At 45.2% G+C, this 22,140-nt stretch overlaps 1 protein-coding gene across 1 annotated transcript in view; it reads left to right on the top strand.

Moving 5' to 3' along the window:
- The window catches only part of LOC146170703 (maternal embryonic leucine zipper kinase-like), a gene marked incomplete at its 3' end in the record, with an annotated part of 114,332 nt that overhangs the window by 63,700 nt on the left and 28,492 nt on the right, over positions 1-22,140 (top strand). The gene's annotated exons all lie outside the window — the stretch shown is intronic.

Genomic DNA, 22,140 nt, shown 5'->3' with positions numbered 1-22,140 from the left:
TCTCAGAAGTACTCTTAAAAATATACGCATTTAGTTCAGGGCTATTCAAACATTAGTTACATGGAAACACTCAATAAAATAGTCCCTCAGAAAGAGAATAATTGCAGACATTTATTTCACTGTGAATGAAGTGAGCCAAAGACTGAAAGCAGGCACACCACGCGCCTTTCCGTGCGCTACAGGCAATGTGCATAGCACAGATATTTGACCATCTTTTCGCCGCCATAACGCATGTTGTGACTTCACATCAGTTTAAAATGTGGCCTCGGAGTTCTTAAGCCTCAACTCAACGAACGGACATACATGCCTTTCAGTCTGTGGCCGACTGCGTCTTTCCTTTTCTATAAACCAGTAAGTGGAGGCACGGGACACACGCGTGATGCCGAAATCCAGGCTCTCCTCCAGCGCCCTGCCCTTACTGCACCAGCAACCCCTCCCAGGGAACGCCCTCTCCTAAGGCAGCTTCCCCGCAGGCCTCAGCGATCGTGCACAGAAGCTATCTTGTGGGAGTGCGCTTTCTTGTGCAGAAGCATGTTAACATTTTTGTAGCGAAAGCTACACTGCACTAGGTTTTCAAGCCGTCAGCGTGACACCGTGCCACGTAACCGTTGCCTAGCAACTGTCATGTGGTATAGACCGATAGCTGGGCCAGGAGTTGGAGGAGGAAAGAAGAAGAAAAAGAAGAAGACAGATAACTTGGTAGTTGGTAGAGGCGAACAACAGCAAGTTGCTAGGACATTAGGTTCATTCGAAGATTGTAACGGCGGCACAATAAATCCAAGTGTCCACAGAAAAATTTGCTGCTTCGTGACTGCTATTGCACAAGGTGATCCTATGGGGATTTTTTTTTTTTTTTTTTTTTTTTTTTTTTTTTTTTTGCATTGAGCCCTAAGGGAAGCCAACCGATGGTTTCACACTGTTCATCTTATTTGAAAATTCATCTTAACCAGATTCACCTTTACGGAAGTCTACTGTATATTATAGTATGGCCATGATTTTTTCACGCTATTGCATTAGGGTGCACAGTTGCCAAACATCCCATGATCTTGACAGTAGAATTTCCTGATTAGTCAACATAGCCGATAGTTACATCAGAGGTGGTGACATCATAAGTGCTTCCTGAGAAAGGAAAACACTCTTGTAAAAAATAAAATGTGGTTGAGAGAGAATTGAACTGCTGCCCTCTCGCTTACCCCCAAGCCAAGCACACTTTCTCTTACACCACTCGAGAGTGTTCGCTCAGTGTGATATAGTTGGGAGCCTTTATGCAACCACCTCATGCATTAAAGTGGAGAGCAGCCATGCAATACATTACAGCCATATATGACAGTAATTGAATTGCAGTAATGAAATTACTGTAATTCAATTTTTTTTCTGGTAATTTGTAATGTAATGAATTACTTTTGGCATTAATTTTGCAGCATAAGTAGTTAATTCCTTTCGAAGTTACTTTTCCTAAATTACACCACTTGTCTTTCAATAGACAATACTACTGTAGAGTGCCGCGAAAGCAGGAACAACGTGCGGCAAGCCTGGCCTAGCGTAACAGATCAGCAAAAGGAATCAGAATTGAGCAGAACTCTGTCTGACACCTCCTCTGTCATATGCAGCTGGGGCTATCCTATGGGTAGTTGCAGCCATTCCCCAAGCAGCAGGAGTACGGTGTTCTAGAAGGGGGCAGTGGGTTCACTGCCGCATCCCCGCACTGCTCCGCCGTGACTCACTCCATGTCGAATTTCCCGGCACCCGCCAGGGGCGCTGACGCTTGCTTCACCTGTAAAGCAACTCTCGCGTCGTGACTGCTGGGTCGCTGGGCACTGTGGCGGTGGTGTGCACAACACAGCTTGTTTGGATCGACTTTGTCGACTATTGACTGCAAATGCCGCCGCCGTTGTATGCGTAGCAGTATCCCTGTCTGCTTATTCTCGGGCAGAGGCTCTTTATTTTTCTTTCCTTTTGCATGCCTCAACATAATATATGTCTGCTTATTCTACCTAGTGGCACGGGCAGAGGCATATTATTTTATATTACTTTTGGGTAGCCTTACCATAATATATGTCTGCTCATTCTGTACTTCATGATATTATCAATATATGCACTGTGAGTTAAAATACGTCGTCGGCGTTAATTTTACTTCTAATACCCGGATGCCGACGCGTGTGTTTGGGGACGTTGCAGTGGAGGACTCTGGAAAACTGCACTGTACACGGACGCCGTGCTTCCACTGCTTTCACTTGCATCAAAAAGTGGCTGCCACTGTCGGAATTTCAATCCCTGTCCTTGGGTTCAGCATTCAAGCACCCTAATTACTTAGCCACCGCGGCGGGATTAGAACCAGTCTAGCGCTGATGTGTGTTATGCGTGAAATAGCATTGTGAAAATTAACTGCCGGGAATGCATGAATGCTCTGACCGTGTTGTCTGAACTAGAGAGTATTGGGTCAATACGACATGATGCAGGGGCATAGATGGGCTTCTAACCGCGCAGCATTTCTTTTTTTTTTTTTTTTCAAAAATATTTGAAGACATTTATTTACGGAATGCTTCAGCAAGAAACAGCATTCATGTTGATAGCATATCTTATATTTGCTGACATTTGTGAAGGCAAAGTGCATGAGCCAAATTGGGAGCATTTAGGTGATCACTACTATGATTAAGAATGCATTAATAAAGGGGCCGGCTTTTATATCACGTGCCTTTTTTTTTTTTTTTTTTTTTTTTGCAAAATGAGTTGTAAAAAATATGAGGAAGAGATGAGTCATGCATCGGAAGATTGCGAAAGCTTCATGAGGTGTGTAATGTTCGAGCATAAAACACGTTTCAAGGAAATGCTTCAGGAGGCTATAGGGGCCTTTGCGACGCAAGGTCAACGCTGGAGAGGGCCGCCTCTCGATCCGCTCCCATATTTTTTACGAGTTATACGTATATCATGGCTTCCTTGGCCAGCCGATAACGTGGGGTAACGGTCTGCATTTATGCTTCGAAACTTGCATTAAGCTGGAAAGCAGTGTCTGCATGTCAGTAGCGTGCAGTCCAACTGTGCTCTGTTTAAACATTTGAGCTAGGCTACGGTCATATCTATGATTTATCCATGCATCCTTTAGCGGGTCCCGGAACCTCCTGCTCAGTGATATTCTAACCGTGGAAACAAAGTTACTATGATCGTGACGTTATCGAAAGCATTGTGCACATGCTCACGGCACCGTTCACGCCGTGTAGGTGAGCTCTCCACAAACTCGTCTGCGTTGGAAAACAGCTCCCGCGCCCTGTAGGTCTCTCATAATGGTGGTAATTTTTTTACTGCATACACTGAGAGAGAATAAAATGACTATATAGCTCATCACACCTCACAAATACTGCATTTTGTGGGCCAAAGCAGCAATTTCGCAATACCCGCCCCACTTCACCGCGCTGTTCAGCTTCAGGTGGCGCTGTGAACAGCGCCACCTGTTGGGGTCGACATGAAGTGCATCAAGCGCAGCCGCCATGTGAGCGCTCTACAAAATTCTAGAACACTATAAGCAGGAGGTAAGGCTTCAAGGGGCTGCCGAAAGGACAGATGGTTCAAGACGGCCGGAGTTCAAAACTAGTTGGGAGCGTGCAGTGGCACTCCCTGTTGCATCGGCTAGGGCCCAGTGGGGCCTGGTTACACTTGTCACCACAGCGCAAGAAAGGGGGAGTGGTGGGGGAGACAAGCGGAAGGTTCCATTGCATGTGCATTACTGAGCACAAGGTGCCAAAATCAATTCTCAGGACCACGGAAACAGCTTCTTCGGGGCCTTCAAGTGGTGGAGACACCTCTGCCAGCAAGACGCCATGGGTTTGGCGCTCATATCACGAACGCTTGACCATGCTTCTGTTTTTGTTGTTTTGTTGCCGTTGTCTTATTTTTGTAGTGGCACCTGCTATAGCAAACAGGGAGGGAATAGTTGTCTGGGACGAAATTTGGCAGGAAGACAAGAGAATGTGTACATCGCGTCTGGAGAGTTGTTTTGTTAGATTTTGCATAGATAAAAGTTGGAAAATAATTTGGAAGTAATTGAATTACTCAGCAAAAGTAACTGTTATATAATTTATTACTTTTGGAAGCAGTAATTAGTCATCTAATTTAATTAATTTTCAAAAGTAATTTTGCCATGTATGATTACAGTAACACATAGTTGAAATTAAGACCGCTAGTTATCTCTACAAAGCAGCCCTACTACTAACCTCTACTGCTTCATACTACTAAGTACAGTTTAGGCCGGTTATAGCAAGGAACCCGGATATTCCGAATTTTGGTTATATCTAACTCACGGAATATCCCCTTGAAAATCCCATGTAAAAGTATAAGCAAGCTGCGTCATATATCGAACTCGATTTCACCGGTCGTTCGATATATCGAACTCCGCATCACGCATTGGACGGTGTGCCTTCCCCAAAGACGATCGCATCACCCTATGTCGTTTGCCGCGTGACGTTTTCAGGCCACGCGCTGAAGGAATGAGAGGGCACAGTTCGATGACGGCTGGCCTAGAGCACCCAAAGGCGCGCGCATCTGCGGTGATCGCTGCGATGCGCCAGCACGTGACGTTTGCTAGCCATATGCGCGAAGGAACGAGAGGGAACCAATGCAGCCATGGTGTTCGGGAGAGGGGAAAAGCGCGATAAAGCGAAGCGCAAGCGTGTGCCCACTCTTCTGCCGAGCTTTATCTCTCCCCTTCCTCTCCCTTTCCCAGCCTTCGTTCGCAACAGCACGCACTACGCGTGCGCGGACGAGCCAGCTCGCCCCGTGGCAGACGCTTTCTCCATCGTGTCGTGAACGCTCTGCGCGCGGTGGCTGTTTTTTTTTTTTTTTTTTTTGTTTTTTTGCGGGACTCATTCATTTTTGCCGTCATGCTGAACGGTGCGGCGTAGCGTATGCTATGGCGGCTGCGGACGTTAAGAGACTCCAATATTGTTTTTTTTTTTCTTTTGCGAGAGTCGCCCTTACTTGTGCTGAACGTGCGGCGCAGCGTAAGCTATTGACACTTTTTTTTGTGTGTGTGAGCCGTCCATTCTTACATCTATGAATCAACGATACACGCGGTCAGCTGCCATCATACCCGACTTGTAGCATTGCTCGCTTCAAACGGCATTTGCAGCTATCACGCTTTCTAATGATTTTGTGGCAGTGGACTACGCCCGCGCCAAGCGCGGCATGATAAATCGAGCCAGGCTTGTGCAATCAAGCCATCATGGGCACTCTGCAGAGTTTGCTCCCTGCCACCGCAGGATCTATCAAAAGTATAATCAAAAGATAAACACGCCTTGACGTTATCACTGCTACAGTGTAGAACACTGTATCGCTGCGTAGCATCTTGGTGCGCTGGCAATAAATGAACTGTGGATGCGACGGTCAGAACGGAGGGACATGCCACCGAATGGTTCTTTCTTTTTTTTTCTTTTTCAAAATTGCGGGGGCAAAAGTGGGAGGCGGGTTCATTATGCGAGTCGGTTGACTACGCGACAAATACAGTATCATTTTTCACGATTGCAAGGGGCGTCTCAAGCTAATTTTTGTATATCGAATTATCGATATATCGAACTATTTCGTGATCCCCTTTGAGTTCGATATATCCCGGTTCGACTGTATAACAAAGGGATTTCAGTTTCCCACTCCTATTTCAATACAATTTGGGTATGGTTTTAACGAAAAAAGAAATAAAAGCGTCTTAGCAGATATAGTGAAGAGATTTTGTAGGAAATGAAAAACTATCTTATCAGTTAAAATGTTTTTACACCTTTCAAAGCAATTTCTGTGCAAAAATAAGAACGAAACCCGGTTGATAGCTGTGTGCATGGCATTTTTTATTTTTTTTATTTATTTATTTACAGAAGACTGCTGGCTTTATTGCAAAGCCTTAAGCAGGAGTGGGTGTAAAATACACTTTGACAAAAAGAAAACCTCCCTGAGGTACACGCAACTCAGCACACAATAAAGAAACAACATTATACAATATTAGACGACGCCTGGCGTCAAAATGAGCTCTGGGAAAAAAAAAAATGAAAATGTTGAATGCTGCAAAATTGTTACGAATTCCTAAGCGACTCCGTAAATGACTCCACAGTAGAAGCCTCTACAATATTCGCTTTGAGGACATTCCATTCCCGCACAGTACGGGGGAAGAAAGAATTCTTGTATGTTTCAGTGCGGCATGAGTATTCCTTCACTTTTAAAGAATGGTAGGATCGTGTCGAACGACCCGGGACGAGCTCAATGTACTTGCTGCTGTTAATTCCTAATTTGTTGTTAACAATCATGAACATATATTTAAGCCTCTCGCGGTATCTCCTGAGCTGCAAAGAATCCAAATTTGCTTTCTCAAGTAGCATGGTAGGGGACGTCTGCCAGGTGTATGAATTATAAATAAATCGCACTGACTTTCTTTTAATATTTTCGAGTGTTTTAATGTTTTCTTTAGTATAAGGGTCCCACACAACAGAGGCGTATTCGAAAACAGGTCGGATAAAAGTTTTGTAAGCTAGTAACCTAATTTCCTGCGTAGAGTACCGGAGAGATCTTCTTAAAAAGCCCTCTGCACTCCCGCGAAGCGAAAGGTTGCTTCACTGCATAGCTTGGCTCGCTGCCCCTGCTGATTCTTGATTTTTCGGCTATGTCGAGTCTCGCAAGGTGGTTACCACCGCAGCAGCTAATGCTGTACAGTTCATCATAAATTGGGAGCAAAACTTGGCTTTGCATTTGGACGTGATGGCCACGATCCTAAAGTCGGTGCTCATGAAACATCTTCAGGGAACATTCGACCACTTCTTCCACCGACGATAAACCGATTTTTCATACTCACTGATAATCGTGAAAACGTCTGAAAAATAAATTTTTTATAGAAAAGATCACTTTACATAAACTTGCGATTGACACACAGTGGAGGATGGGGGTCAGCAGTTTTGTGCCCATTCTGATGCTTGACTGACTCGCCGCACAGTGTTTACAGACGGTAGGCGGCAACTGGCATTTTATGGCAGTACTGCCAGCAAGATGTGGCAGGCTGTTGCGATGGAGCACCAGAGCAAGATAACCAGCGTGGCAGACTTCTCATTCTGAACAGCCCGTGCCGTGCCTGCGCTCCGAGCACGCGCTGTACATCTTTTTTTTCCTTTAACACTGGTCTCAGTGCCTCCGCTTTATAGTGTCGGCGGGCGCTATAATGCGCGAGCTTAGACGAAGTATAGACACAAGAGCAAACCTGCCAAGGCAAATTCGCTAAATCGTTGCGTTTTGAGGATGCCTCACCACATAGTCTTCAGAATCTATGCGGCGCAGCATCCTCAAAGCGCGGCGGGGTCATCTGTGAAGAGGCACAACTGCTACAGCGTCATACTGTGATAAGGGTCGTGGAAGCACTCGCGATTTTAGAGCATTTCTTTCAGGTGCTCATACACATTAGTTTTATGGAGCATGTTATAGTGCCGCGAATAAGTCCGAATAATCAAGCATGTCTAAAAAATCAAAGGTTGGATTTTTGGTCAGTGATTATTTCTTTTCCTTAGGGTCCAGATATAACAAAATAGCGGGTATAGCAAAGTCATTTCAGATTCCCACTGACTTCGTTATAATCGGCTATACTGTATACCTTTAAGATCAGCAGCACTGATTAGCACTGTTAATTTGCACTACCAATTAAGACTGGTATGACATAGTGACAATGCATGATGTTCGTAAGCATTTTTATTTCATTAACTTTTGACAGTACTTTCTCTCACCCTACCTTCTGCTAGCCTTCCTGGTTAGCTCAGTTGGTAAAGTGACTGCCATGGGAAGGCGGTGGTCCTGAGCTTGAATCCCAGACCAGAGCAAATTTTGGCTACAATATTTCTGTGAAAGTTTTATAGCTTTTCTTTGTAGTCGTATGGCTGCATTTCGGTGGATGCCAATGAGTAATCACTCCCTTATTGCAAATTCTACTCCACCTTGGGAAATTAATCCTCTAAACTTATTGATGAATTTGATTGATGAATTCATCAATAATTCATGAATTCGATCTCGCCTTACAGCCTAGTAGCCTTCCTGGTTAGCTCTGTTGGTAGGTGATGGAGCAGCACAAGGTACAGGAACACAAGGAAACAAAGGACACACATGAGAAAAGGACGTGCAGGGTGAAGAAGGACACATGGGTCAGTGCCCATGTGTGTCCTTCATTTCCTTGTGTCCCGTTCCTTGCTCTGGTCTATCACCATGCATAACCAATTAGCCCGCCAACTCCCTCTTCTGTTGGTATAGCAACTGCCCCAGATAGACAGTGGTCCTGAGTTCGACCTTTGGACCAGGACGAATTTTTAACTACGAAGTTTCTGAGAAAGCTGTATAGCTTTCCTTTTGTAACTGTGTGGCTGCACTTAGGTGGATGCCAATAAGTAATCACTCCCTTATAACAACCATTCCACTGTGATCCCAGCCTATCAACAGACAGGATTGCTGCATTGCTAAAACAGTAAAATGTCCATGCTTGTATACCCTCTTACACATGCGTCCTTGATGACTTGTAGAAGCACTAATGCGTACTGGAGGGCTGTGCCTGTTGTTGCTATTCCACCGTCGACATGAAGGCAACGCAACTCTCCAGTAAGAACTTCTTTTTTGTCAGAGTTCAGGGAGTCGGCAGCTATGGGTTTTTTTTTATTCAATGAAAACCTGAAGGCATGAGTGTGTAAACAATGCCGCTCTCTCATCCCTACTAACCACCCTTCTAACAGTTGTTCACAGTGCCGCCTTTGTCGCTAACACTGTTAGAACAATGTGGGCCCACATTTTTGGAGTTGCAGGACAGTGACTAGTATATTTTAGCCAGACTTGCCAAAAAATTTTAGTCGTGGTTAATTCAAATCTTATTAGAAATCGCAGAGCTGTAAGTATAAAAAATGTTTTTTGAATGGTCACCTGTGCTTATTTAAAAGCAGATTTTTTTTTTTTTTTTTTTTTTCGCATGTCTATGTGTGGTGACGCAGCGGGATACAGCGAAAGTGCCGAAGTTTTGCCACAGAACATATCTTCAAATCGTTTTGCGCTATCCTAGATTATAGCAGCAGCAGAAGCTTAAAATTACAAATCTTTACTTGATCGCTGTTATGCCTGACTGTTTCAACATATGGCTTGACTTTTCAATTCACAAAAATTTCCTGGAATATTTTTGGTCAGTACTCATTCCTTTCAAGAACTGTGAAAAGGACACTGAACTCTCTCCACAGTTGGTAAGCCAACCTTATGTTCGGTCAACAGTATCTCTTATATATATATAGGACAGCGCCTGTCCCGTTCGTCTTTCTGTGTGTTCTGTCTAACATTTAGCGTTGTTTTTTCCTTTGGTTAAACACAACCTCATGTTATCTTTTTTTTTCTTTGATTTTTATTTTACATTCACAGCTTTGGTTCTCAATGCAAGGCACATTCATTTCTCTATAAAAAATCGAAAACCTCTGTGACTTGATGAGCCCATATTCTGCGTTTCAGTGCCTTTTTCTGTTTTCTTGCCATGAAGTGTGCCAGCTTCATATTCACCACAACTTTACATGCCCAACTAATGGCAGAAAAGTCAATTCTTGAGACAGAATACATAACTATATTCGAATACAAAGCAACAAAAGGCATATTCTCTTCAAATGACCAGGACTCTGTAGACAATGGTGGTGACCAATTGTTATGGCATCACAGTCAATTTCTTCACCTCCTAGTGTGACATCATAGGTTCCTGGCAGGCACAAGAGTATTAATGGCGACGTTAAGACAATCACTCAACACTGTTAGCAGCAGGGGCCTCCTTTGAGGGTCATTTGCTGCTTTGTTCTTGAGTTGACATCTGTGAACTAATTTTCGTGACCTAGAGTGGGTGCCTCAAGTAATCCAATATGCTGGCGTCACAAAAGATTGCTTTCGTGGGCAGCCTAGTTGGAGGAACCATGCTTGTTTTAAAATTTCACTCTAAACTTGTGCCTGTTTGTCGAGAGTGACAACTTTGTGTCAAACATATTTTCGGTTCACGAGTTTGTAAAGAAACAAATGAGAGAGGAGGCAGAAATTGCTGTGGTGGTGTTTAGAAACAGCTGGCGCAAAAGCAGAGTGGCAGACAGTCGAAGTGCACTTTGGAAGTCATTCAAAATCAGTAACATCAACAATGATGACTCATATACATCGCTTGCTTAATTAAATTAGATGCTCAATTTTGTTACCATTTAACGCTCCAGGTAAGTAAAAACCAGCAATAGTCAAACGTACTTAGCAGAAAACAGGCTATAGAGATTAGCTATCATTGAGATTTATTCTGGTAAAGCTGTGCCCTTTGGCATTTTTTAATGCACATAAATTTTATTCCCACATGCCACTGTAATTGTGAATTCAGATTCCTAGTGATGTGTACAGGCCTCGTTGCCTTTTTACATGCACTGTCTTCTCGTAATAATTACCGCCACCCAGTGCTCGTACTTCGTTCATAAGTGGAGCCACTGTGATAGTTACTTTTGCTCAATTCGGTTCATTCGCTACCATCCACTCATCTGAGTGACATAGTGAGAGCTTAGGGCAGCGCTCAGAGCGAAAAGAATGAGAATAAAATTATCGCACAACTCGCCCTCTTTTCCATATTTAATGAAACACCATATCAGCATACATGCATGCCGTAATAAGGCCCATCATTACAGCGATATTCAGGCACAAACCTCTTGGCACTTGAAATATGCCCACTGTAGTGATGTGTATTTATCTTGCAGTTAAGGCAAATTAAAAAAAGTTGTTCTGTCATGGCACTGCAAGTATTTCACTACAGCATGGAAACTTTCAGTTCCGACGCTCTGTTCTAGTACTTGCACCAGAATAACTCGTGCAATGGCATTTAGCCGCTGACTTTTTAGTGAGCAAGCATCCTTCTAGCAGCACTCTCATGATATTTATTTGCAGGTTAACTGACATCAGAATGCGCCAGTGAAGCACTTGCGCTACACAGCCAATGATTTGGTCTCACAGCAAGCCTTCTCGGACTAGCTCACCACACTGCCCCCTTGTGCCTTGTCGATTTTGTGAAAATTAGAAGCTGCCTAGCATTTGCTTTTGAAAGTATGCTCGGGGCGGCGGCCATCATTCATTCATCATTATGACGAGGGGCCATTGGTTTTAGTTTTTCCCCGGTCCCTGCTGACTCTGCAGATGCTACTTTGTGTAAAAGTAAGCATGCTTATAACATTGCAGTCGTTTGGGAGGACTCAGCAGATGCATATATAGAGAATTCAATGCAAATAGTGTCTCTGATGCTTTTTTCAAGTATTTGAACTTCCAACAAAAAAATGAATTCCAGCTGGGCATGTCGTTTGTGCCAACGTGCACTGGCATGGATGTCCCTTACATCCTGACGGAAACACCAAGGATGCCGAATTGGCATCCACATGACAGATTTGAAATGGACAGTGAGGTGTGGCCAGTGCAGCCGCCTTCCTCTCCGAGTGTGCGTACATTTAGCAATCCTGCCACAATGACACGTCACTTTGCACGGTGCATTGCCCTAGCTTGTGTGTTTTATGAAGTAGTCTGCTTGTGTGGTTCCCCTGAAAGGAACAGATGCAGTTACCAAACATTAGTGTGAACTTTATCCGAATTTTCTTGCAGCCATCATAAAGGCAGAATGCAGCTTGAAGAGGTAAACTTTACTAATGATAAACAGTAGTGTCCCTTTATGAGCTAGGGACTTAACAATACAAATAAATGTATACCAGCTGTTTACCTTGCAAGTGCGGATTATCAACAATTAGCAATTTTACTTAATCAAAATGAATTGAGTGACTATGTTAATTGAATGGGCTGCTGTAGGGATGGTGATAGGACGGTGCGGGGTCAGTTGCTGTATATTGCATACTTGAGAAGCGAGCAAAGAAATTCAAGGCAGGGTTTTCTTTCAACATGTAATGGTTCAATACATTAGTTTTCATCAGTTGGGAGAATGAGTCCATTGTTTAGAACCAATAAGTCTTACTGGTTTTCTCAGTTTCTATTCAATATGGGCAGATAGTGATTTTAATGCAATGTTACCATGCCACGCTACCATACTAAAGTTTCAGCCGGATTTGTGATGGATAGGCTATACTAGACTAATGCTGCTTGGTATTTTTTAAAGTGAAAGCCCTTCTTTACTTTTAGGTGGCATGTACAGAAGTGTCCGGCAAAAATGTGTTGGCATGTGTGTCTGCACAAACTGTCAATCACATATTTAGTATTAAAGGTAGTGATGTAGGCATAGTAGTATAATGATATATATAAATAAAAGCAAATGACAGCTACTTATAATTATAGTGATAAGGATAGTAAAAAATAAACTGTGATAGTTATACAGCTCACTGACAATATATGGTACCATAGTTAGTGACTGTAGTACCATAGTGGTAGTTGATGGTGATGATGATAGGGACAATGACTATGGTATTAGCAATAGTAATGATGATGACGGTAGTGCCGATGACGATCGATGTAGCGGCGACGGCGATTATAGTAATGCTGGTAGTGGCGATGACGATGTGGTTACAGTGATTATAGGAGCGATAATGACGATGTGGTTAGTGATAGTGATAGTTGCGACGACAATGTAGTTGGTGATGATGTTGGTAATAATTGGAGATAACCGTCATGGTTTGAGTCATCTAGCCATGGGACGGAACTGGACACCTTAACATAATTTCGCCGTTCAAAACTGGGGCTATAGTAGTTAGTGATTGATGACAGTTGGTGATGGTGGCGATAGTGATCATGGTGATCATTGATTGTAGTGATAGGGATACTGGTTATAGTTGGGGATAGTGATTATGGCGATAGTAATAGCAAAACGTCACGGATTTAATAGGAAAGCTTGCGCATTCCGCTCCTAAAGACTTGAGCGCTATCCTGTAATTTTTTAGTTTATACCCGAGGACATCAAGCTTACGTTAAATAAGCATAGACAACAAATTTTGATTGCTTTTTTCGTCATGTTAATAATACGTAAGACATGGATCACCACGTAGTTTCCGGCTACGAGCGGTAAATAATTTATAAGTGAATCTTATTTTCTCACCAGTTTAGGCTTCCTATGACTGCAATATAGTCGCTGCTTCTTCACTTGTGATTCCTGTTCTCAAGGCAGGCTGTCTTTATCGTTGCATCGGCGAAGAAGCGATTATATCACAGTTTTCGCACTTTTCACGAGACCTAGACCATGGCGTCACCTGGACTCCACTTTGGCATCATAGCCATCAATCGAAACAAATTAGAAAAATTCAATTATAAATTATTCAGCGGTCGTAGGCAAATAGGTCGTTGTAGTGAATAATGTGTAGTAATACCTTGCGCATCATTACAGAGAATAAAACACGCGACCAAAAATTCGGTGTCAAACACCTTCGGCCGGTAACGAATATTTTTGATATGAAAGTTACAAGGTACACTTGTTGCGCCTAGGTGCTTGTTTTGTCAAGGGTACTGGTCCTAACTGGTATCTGTAATCCTTTTTCCGATTAATGCAAAGGAAGTTGCGTTTCTCGGAGTTGAAAGCCGGGCATCCCCGTTTACTGAACTGTGTGTGACGTTATTCAATTATGTTCAAGTGGTGTTTCTCCGTAAAAATTCGTTTTCTGGCTTTTTTCATGTCCGTCATTATTTGTACGGCAGCAGAAGACGCCTTTCCTGGCGAGAAAGTTGGGTTTAAATGGGCCACTGAAGTAAAATTGTGAGTCAGGTCAGACTGATTGTTTAGCGTGATAGCTAGAAGTTGTGTGTTTACGGAAACTTATGCATTTATAACCCAGAAAATTACTTAAAAGCAAAGTATCCGCGGAGGTGTCGCTGGCAGATTCCCGCAGCTGCCATGAGTGACGTAAGTATGAGAGCACTCGGGGAACAATATTTCGCCGTCTTACTACCTACCGTCGGAGTACGAGATCAACAGAGCGGCGAGATTATTCACGGATATGCAGTCTCGTGTTTTAAACAGCGCTAAAGAGACGATGGAGGGAAAGGCTAGACTCAAACATCAGCGCTGAATCCTTCGTGGGCCCCGCCGGTGTGGCGCAGTGGTTACGGCGCTCGATATCCTGTTCCCAAGGGTGCGGGATCGAATCTCGGCCTCGGCGGTCGCTTTTCGATGGAGGCGAAAAGCAAGACGCCCGTGGTGTGCGATGTCAGTGCACGTTAAAAAAAAAACCCAGGTGGTCGAAATTTCCAGAGCCCTCTACTACGGCGTGTCTCATAGCCTGAGTCGCTTTGGGACGTTAAACCCCACAAACCAAACGAAACGAAGCCGAATCCTGCGTGGATACACGCAGAAATTTCAGGTCCGCGGGTTTTTAACGGCATTTGCCTTTTGTTGTGAGGCTGCTGGTGAAGCGATTTCGCTCTCACTTCAGCCCTTCGAATCGGCACTTTAATTGTACAGGCTGCGGCCAGAATGAAATTTCAAAGTACTAATTTGTACTTTTTTTTTTTAATTGGCACTCATACACATGGGCGCTTGCGGGCATGTCGCCAACGCGCGTTGTCTTCCCCATATCCTTCAAGACGATTATATGCCGTCAGATTTGTTGATCTGGGAATTGCACACGTATCGCCTCGTGTTTCACATATTAAAGAATAATTCGCAGCACGGGGAATGCAGTCAATCAGCCACCAGCACGCAAGGCAGGATTTTCCGCACGAAAAATATTGAGTCAGCTCATGTGTGTTCCTCAAGATTATTTACTGCATGGTTGCAGACCATTTTTAAGGCGCGCCCGGCTCCTTTCTGCTTACAAACCGAAGTAATTCGCATGGCTAGAAACTGTAACGACGACAGCAGAGTGAATCGTAATTAAGGGTTGCCTGCGATCATGCTGCGTAATTAGTGAGCCGACACGCGGTAATCGGCAGCACACTGTGCCATTTGCGCAGCATTGCAAATCAACTGGATGTAGAATGAAATACGCTGAGCGCGACTGCTGCTCGAGTACTTTTAAGACCCCTCCAGGTTTCCGAACAAACTTCACGGCAGCTGAAGGACAGACTCGAGTCTTCGTTTGTTTCCGTATTTTTTTCGTACATGCGGCGCATACTTCTACCGCATACGCGTGTTGAAACGAGACGCAGACGCACTGGACGCAGCGGAGACAGCAGAAAGCGTCTGCCTTTTGGTCGAGAAGGAGGCATAGCGAGACTTCAAAAGCCGCTGCATGTCGGCTGACAGCACTCCATCGTTCACGAGACCGGCAAACTATAGTTTCGGTTTCGACCCATTGTCCTGGGTGGTTCCTTAAGAGTAGAGAGTAGGTTTGGGCATGTTGGCGATTCATTCTAAGCTGGAAATAATAGCGCATAAAGGAAGGCGGGACCAGCGCTATCAACTGAGATTTTATTGCACGATTAGGTGCAAATATAGACACTCCCGAAAAGTGCATGAAGAAAAGAACAACAGTGACACCCTCATCCGAAACGCATGCTCAGCGCGTGCAGGCGCCACCCGTTCGTGCCAAAAATTCAAGTTCTCTTACTGACAAAGATATATTGACAGCGTCCAAGATTACGCGAGCAGGTCATCAGGAAATTGCCTATTTGTGCACCGTCGTAGACCCTATTAAGAAGCTCATTAATCTAAATTAAAAAAAAATATATATCGGAGCAAGGGCACTGTCCTGCGGTATACGCCGGGCGAGACAGGACAGTACGAGTTCTAATTACTCGCTTACTCAAATAATTTGCAACCAAGGAAATTGATATGTCTACAAGCGGGGTACATTCAAGCTTTTGAATAAGTTTCCTATCGTTTTCTTTTTTGATAAGCGTATCACAAGTTTGTCATCAACTTCGCAAATGTGTTTCACGAACTCTTAATTGTACTCATTCATAGTCCCGCCTAAATTTTACGAAATAACTGGCGCCTTTCAAACCCCGACACTTTCATTCCCATGATGCCTTTAAGCACAGGAAGCTGAGGCTGCATGCATCGGCCCTACACACAGTCCATGGTAGCATTCCGGCATAGAACCTGTCTACATTGATTTCGCTTTACGCACCGCATCTCTTGCATCGTCGATAGCCAGGCTCGGTCGAGCTGTACTCAGACACGCAATGTACCGGACTCGCTTACGTGCGCACGTATCTTGGCTGTCAGTATGGCGTTCCACACACGCAGATGGCCGTTTCTGCCTCTCAGGAAGCCATGTGGCATCGGTGTGACCGAAAATTTGTCCATTATTGGGAGCAAATAAAAGGCCCGCATGGTTCCTCTGCATGATTCGCCTCCACGTGATTCGCGTTCTGCATCGCGCCATAACCATTTGCTATTAGCCTCGAGTCGTGGTGCTGTCAGAGACAGTGTATTGTCGGTCGTACCGAATGCGACGTGCAGTTGGGGACACAATGTTTTCTCGATGCGAGTTCGCAGAAACAGTTATTTTCGCGCGATCAGGCCAAGGTGTTTACTGAAAAGTCTGGAAGCATGAAGAAGGCATGCTTGCTCTTTCCCAGGGTTCGCACTGTACGTTGAAATTATTAAATACCCTGGATTTTCGAAAAGCTGCTTCAAGCCCATTGAAACTCCTTACATTTTTTTATAGGCTCCTTCTCAGAAAATTTATAGATCTAACTGGTTTATCTCAGGCTGCGTATCGACTAGGAGCAACCTTCAGAGAGAAAAGTGAAAGACAGGAGAAAGATGTGCACTATCCGAGGCGACAGCGCTGCACACGGCTGAACTGGAGTCATGACAAGTGGCCTGCTTTCCATTTCTCTCTAACAGTGCATAATTCCTCCTGCACCCCGTCTCCCCTTGCTCTCCCTTTTCTTTAATTATTATCATCCTCTTATATCAGCAAATATATTATAAGTGAATCGGTCTCCGTGTGGAACTCCTGTGTGCCCATCGATTACTTGGTAATCTTTTGGAAGGCTTCTTTTTCCCTGACTTCCACTGTTCCCTCTGAGGGGCGCTCTGTTTTTCTTATTTTCAAATCCAGTGACGCTGGGCTTAAACTCACCGACTGCGGTCAACTCACGACATTATTTAACCTCGTGTGTTAAATTGTCGCCGCGAATCTGAACGCCATGTCAGTTCGGAAAATGTAAGTTTCAGCTTGCGACTCAAATACGTGTATGTGGGCGAGAGTGTAATTGAGCGATCCGTATAGACTAGAGCGCATGCTGTGTTATTGATGCAGTGGCAGTTGACAAATGTCACTAAAAGCAGAATCCTCACGGAAGGCTAAAAGCATTACTCCAGGCAAGTGGAATCCAGAAAGAGCTATATTATAGTATTGGAAACTGATTCAAGCTAGCAAAGAAGCGCCCACAATGCCTTAACGTGATCGGGAGAAGGCAGCAGAAAGCCTCCAAGTATGTCTGAAGGGAAGACATTGAAAGTGGAGCTTAGGAACCTGCAGGGGGAAAGAAAAATGCACGAAAATGGTCATATTATTGTATGATCGAGTAAGCTGTATTGTAGTCTTCTCTAGTGGCGCTTAGCTCTACTTGCCAAACGGCTGACAGTTTGTGCTGACAGGCCAGGGATAAAGATGCATAGATGGTGGCCGTGGAAAGGTGAATTAGACGTCGAGAGTCAACGAATTCCTATAGTGTATGGTCAAAAAAATATTGCGAATATGTACGAATCGTGACTCCTGCTGTAATGCATACTAGCCAACTGGGTAGCAACAAAACGCTAACCACTGTAACAATTCAGCAATACATATTCATTTTTTTACGCGTCTTCATTTCTGCTATAGCTTCTGCAAGTGAAGGATGTTGACGCCGTTTAGTTCTCAGAGGTGTAACCTGCCACAGATGCCGTCATCGCAAAATTTCCGACAGCTGATCTCGAGAACACGGGTTCGATCGTGGCCGCGTTTCGGTGATGGCGAAGCGCAAAATACCCGTGTATTGTGCGATGTCAGTGTGCGTCAAAGAATCCCAGCTGGGCGAAAATATCCTGAATCGCTTCATCCTAAGGTGCAACAGCTGCGCCAATTGCGCCATTTTGATACAGTTGCATATTTCTGCTCCAAGCTGCGCCATAAGCGTGAAATTTGTAAAATTTGCGCTACGCTGCTCCAAAATAGCCTGACTAGCTGAAAAATTTGCCGTATTCGGGAATAACTTTGTGCGGCCATGATATGGGCAGTCAGGATTTTTCAGACACTGCAGCGTGTGCGCCATCGGCCTTTCAGTTTTATTTTGAGATGACGGCACGCCGTTCTCATTTTTCTCTCTTGCATCCACGTGCTTCCTCCGCTCTTCGAGTACGCTGAACCGTTGCGGTTTGAGGATGCTTCACCGCACCGATGTCAATCTATGCGGTGAAGCATCCTCATAAAGCAAGGGGGCCGTTTGTAACGAGGCACCACTGCCCCTGCGTCAGTGCGAAAAAGGCCGTGGTGGTACTTGTCATTTTCGAGCAATACTTCAACACTGTGTTTTAAGCGCTGCGTGCTTATAATGGATGTATATCTAGATTTTTTTTTTTTTTTATGCGGCTGTTGGAAGTTTTCAATATTTTGTTGGGCCTATCATGGGGGGTACAGCAAGGTTGTATTTGTGCTGTCTTGTCAATAGACTCACTTTCCCATCGTCAAATAGCGTAGGTGATGCATCAGATATGGCTTCTGTGTTTGTGCTGATATAACTTGAGGTGGTGCACGTGAAATTTTTTTCGGGCGTCGGCAGGTCGGGAAACGCGCCGCAGCCTTAGATTTTGAATTCCATAATGTCGCAGCGGAGCCCAAAACTCCCAAAATTAACATTTACGGATGCCGGAACATCGAAATACTATGAAGCCTGCTCTCTGCACGAAATATATAACCTAATATCCCGAGTCATCGTCCACCTCCCCTTAATCAAAATATCGAGTCAAAAACCATCGAGTCATATCGCCAGCCCCTAGGAAGCATAAATCACGGGCCGAAGATATGTGCTCGCTCGTCAGTTTTCTTTGCTTACGATTTGCTTTCTTATCTACTTTCGGCATTTGCCCTTTTGCCTTTTGGTCGCTGTTTTTTTTTTTTTCGCCTTTTTTCTGTTTGCTTTTAAATCATTTTTTTTTTTTGTTGTTGTTTTTGTACTGCGCTCGCTTTTCGCAGTCACGGCTTCGAATTGTGATCTTCTGGAAACTAGCTATGGCATTTCGCAGGCAGTAACATTGTTTTATTAGTCTTGCGAGCAAGATATAAGATCTCGTGATTGAGACTGTCAAACCGTGCTAGATGCAAAAAGAGAGCGAGGTGCATATTCTCTAGCTTTTTCCATTTTTATTTGGTCCCCGAAATTTGAAAAATTAACATTCGTAATTTTATGGATCGTTTTTTTTTTTTTTTTTTTTTTTTTTTTTTTTTTTTTTTTTTTTTTTACTGTGACAGCATGCCTTGCAGTACAAAACGCTCATTAAAAAAAATAAAGAAAATGGTACACGCTGGATTCCCAAAGTAAATCTACTAAGTGCCTGTGATAGGTGGCCCTTGCTAGATTTTCTTTGGGTCACATTTATACGGTCCGATATTCACATCTCTTCATTTTTTGTGCCGCAAGAAAGGCTCCTACCCTGTTTAATGGCTCTAAAATTTGAATTCATGCTGCAAAGTGCAGTTTTGTTTTGTTTTTTTCCTGTGAGCTGCTCCAAAAATTCCTACAAATCCTATTTTAGCTATTGCACCCCTGTGAATTAAACCTTACAAATCATGCTAATTCGCTAAACTTTAGCTAGAGCAAAACAAGCAATTAGAGCAGGTGTTTCATACTCGCACGCGTTCCCATTCTCCGTTCTTCTATCGTGTTCACTGAGATGCGGCGTCCATTTTCCTATACGACTTTCAAAGTTACACTTGAGGAGCCTGTCATTCTTTCGGCACCCTTAGGATAAAGCGCTGCTTTGGTGCAACCGTCGCGTTTGTTGGTTTGCAGTGAGCGCCGGCACGGCGTAGCACTTCGCCAAGTTCTCTTCACTACTTTTTCGGGCCGCCTCCGTCCCAACGCTCGTTTGTATTTTTTCTCCAACCGCGATCGTTAGTGCGCAGCCGAGGACCGCAGCCGATGCTAATTGAACAAACTCCGCCGCGCACTTTCGCTCTGAGAAGCGACGGCAAGCGAGCGAGAGGGGCGCTGAAGGGCAGAGCGCGCCCTCGGAGTCAGCAGCAGAGCGCAGGGCAGCGGAAAAGGGTAGCGGCAGAAGCAGTAGCAGCATCCAGCATGCGCCGCGAGTGATTTCCCTATCACGGAGAGGGAGGCCGTTGTTGGACTAAGTGGCCGCCGAGCTAACGAGCCATGGTCTCTCCTCCAAGGAGGGATGCGCGGCAACAAACATGCGATGCGGCCGGGGAACGGCGCATTGTTTGCTTGGGCGCCGCGCCGGGGCTCGCTGAGAAGCCGCGCATCTCGCGCCCAGCGCCATTCATTCAGCTTCTTTGGAAAGAAGTGCGTTTGTGTACCACGCGCGTTCGCCTCCTCCGCTTCCTCTCGACTCTCATCGTGACGTGGTTTCGTGGTCTTCTCCGCGCACTTTGTACGCGAGGAAGCAGCGGTTAGCTGCTTGAGGCGAGCTGTGTGCGTTTCTAGAGAGCTGGCCGCGGCTTCTTGCGCTTTCGTCACGCTGGCGTCCGATTGCGAACCCCACCGCGTGTGCAGAAAAGCTAGGCAAGTACTACTTCTGGCGATGGTCCCGCGGCCGTCAGAGGTATTGGCTATATAGGATGTCCACGTACGAATGAGGTGTACTAGTGCCCCGCCGGGGTGCACGCAGCGGTCAAGGCGCTCGACTACTGCGCCCAAGGACGCGGGCGGGATCGAATCCCAGCCTCGGCGGCCGCTTTTCAGTGGAGGCGAAAAGCAAGACGCCCGTGTGCTGTGCGATGTCAGTGCACGTTAAAGAACCCCAGGTGGTCGAAATTTCCGGAGTCCTCTACTACGGCGTCTCTTATAGCCTGAGTCGCTTTGGGACGTTAAACCCCACAAATCAAACCTGAGGTGCACTAGTGCCACTCGTTTTATCGTGCCGAAAAACTATTTCCACTCGCGCGGCCAGTGTAACGCTATTTGTCGTACATCGCTTCTAGCGATGCTTTCTTTCCAACCCGGGGGCGTGTGACGCGAACAATTAAGTCGGCGTGCACGTGACCAACTACTAGCTTTTGAAAGGTGTTGAACAGCGATTCAGGTTTCTGCAACGTCTTACACGTATTGCACGTATTTCGAGCGGGTGAGGTTGTATCGATCCTTAATCCTCATCGCCGATTCATGTTGTCGTCGTTCCGTAATGTCACGTTCACAGTTTATCTGCCTCCTCTGCTTCTGCTAGTTTTCGCGTATTGTAAGCGATGACATTGCGTTTCTTTGCGTTTTTTCAGTAGTGCGCCGGCGGCGTTTTGTGTCTCTGAACGCGGGCCCCTTTGATGACCGTTATCCGCACGGTATTCCGCGACGCCCGTCCAAGTTCTTGGGCGAAAAGCAGCCACTGCGGGCCGGGAAAGACAGACGAATGGGGAAAGCAAACAGCAAAAGGATGAAGAAAATTCCGTCCAAAAGGGCGAAAAGAAGGGCTTGTTTGCGCTGGTCGTGGGTTGTTGGCCTGGCGCTGGTTTGCGCGCGCGCGCGCGCGCGCCTGAAACTCGTTGAGAAATGGTTCCTTGGAGTCACGCGTAATTCGGGCGCTATTAATAACCTGTGTATACGCGCTGCTGCCCGTGTACGGATGCCCCCGTCTCGTCTCGTTTCTGCCTCTCCTTCCTCCCCATTTACTTCTTTCGCATTTTCCCCCCTCCGCGCGCCCTTACTTTGGGCGCGCAGCCGCTTGGGCCCCGGGGCGCCGGCGTCTGTCTCTCTCGACGCTCTTGTTTTTGCTCCCTTCATTGTCTCGAGAGTGATTGAAGCGATCACAATTGTTGTTGTTGTTGTGGTCGTCGTTTCGCCTCGAGAGAAACCGAAGGAAAACGAAGAAAACTGACTAAGGAGCCTAGAGGGATGTTTCTCCCCCCCCCCCCCCCCCCGCCTCTCTCTTTCCTTCTCCTTCGTGCTGCCAAGACGAGATTTAATGTTCCCTTTTTGTTGTTTTTTATTTTGCCTCCCTCGCTGATTAATTCTCTCGTGGCCGCTACCTTTGTTGTGGTAGTCGTCGCCGTCTTTTTTTTTTTTTTTTTTCTCCCTCATTTC

This window comes from Amblyomma maculatum, unplaced genomic scaffold, assembly GCF_055883805.1.
Source record: "Amblyomma maculatum isolate TAMU_Amacu unplaced genomic scaffold, ASM5588380v1 scaffold_64, whole genome shotgun sequence".
Classification (NCBI taxonomy): domain Eukaryota; kingdom Metazoa; phylum Arthropoda; class Arachnida; order Ixodida; family Ixodidae; genus Amblyomma; species Amblyomma maculatum.
Note: the sequence above shows the minus strand (reverse complement) of the source record. Positions and strands in the feature narration are given on the sequence as shown.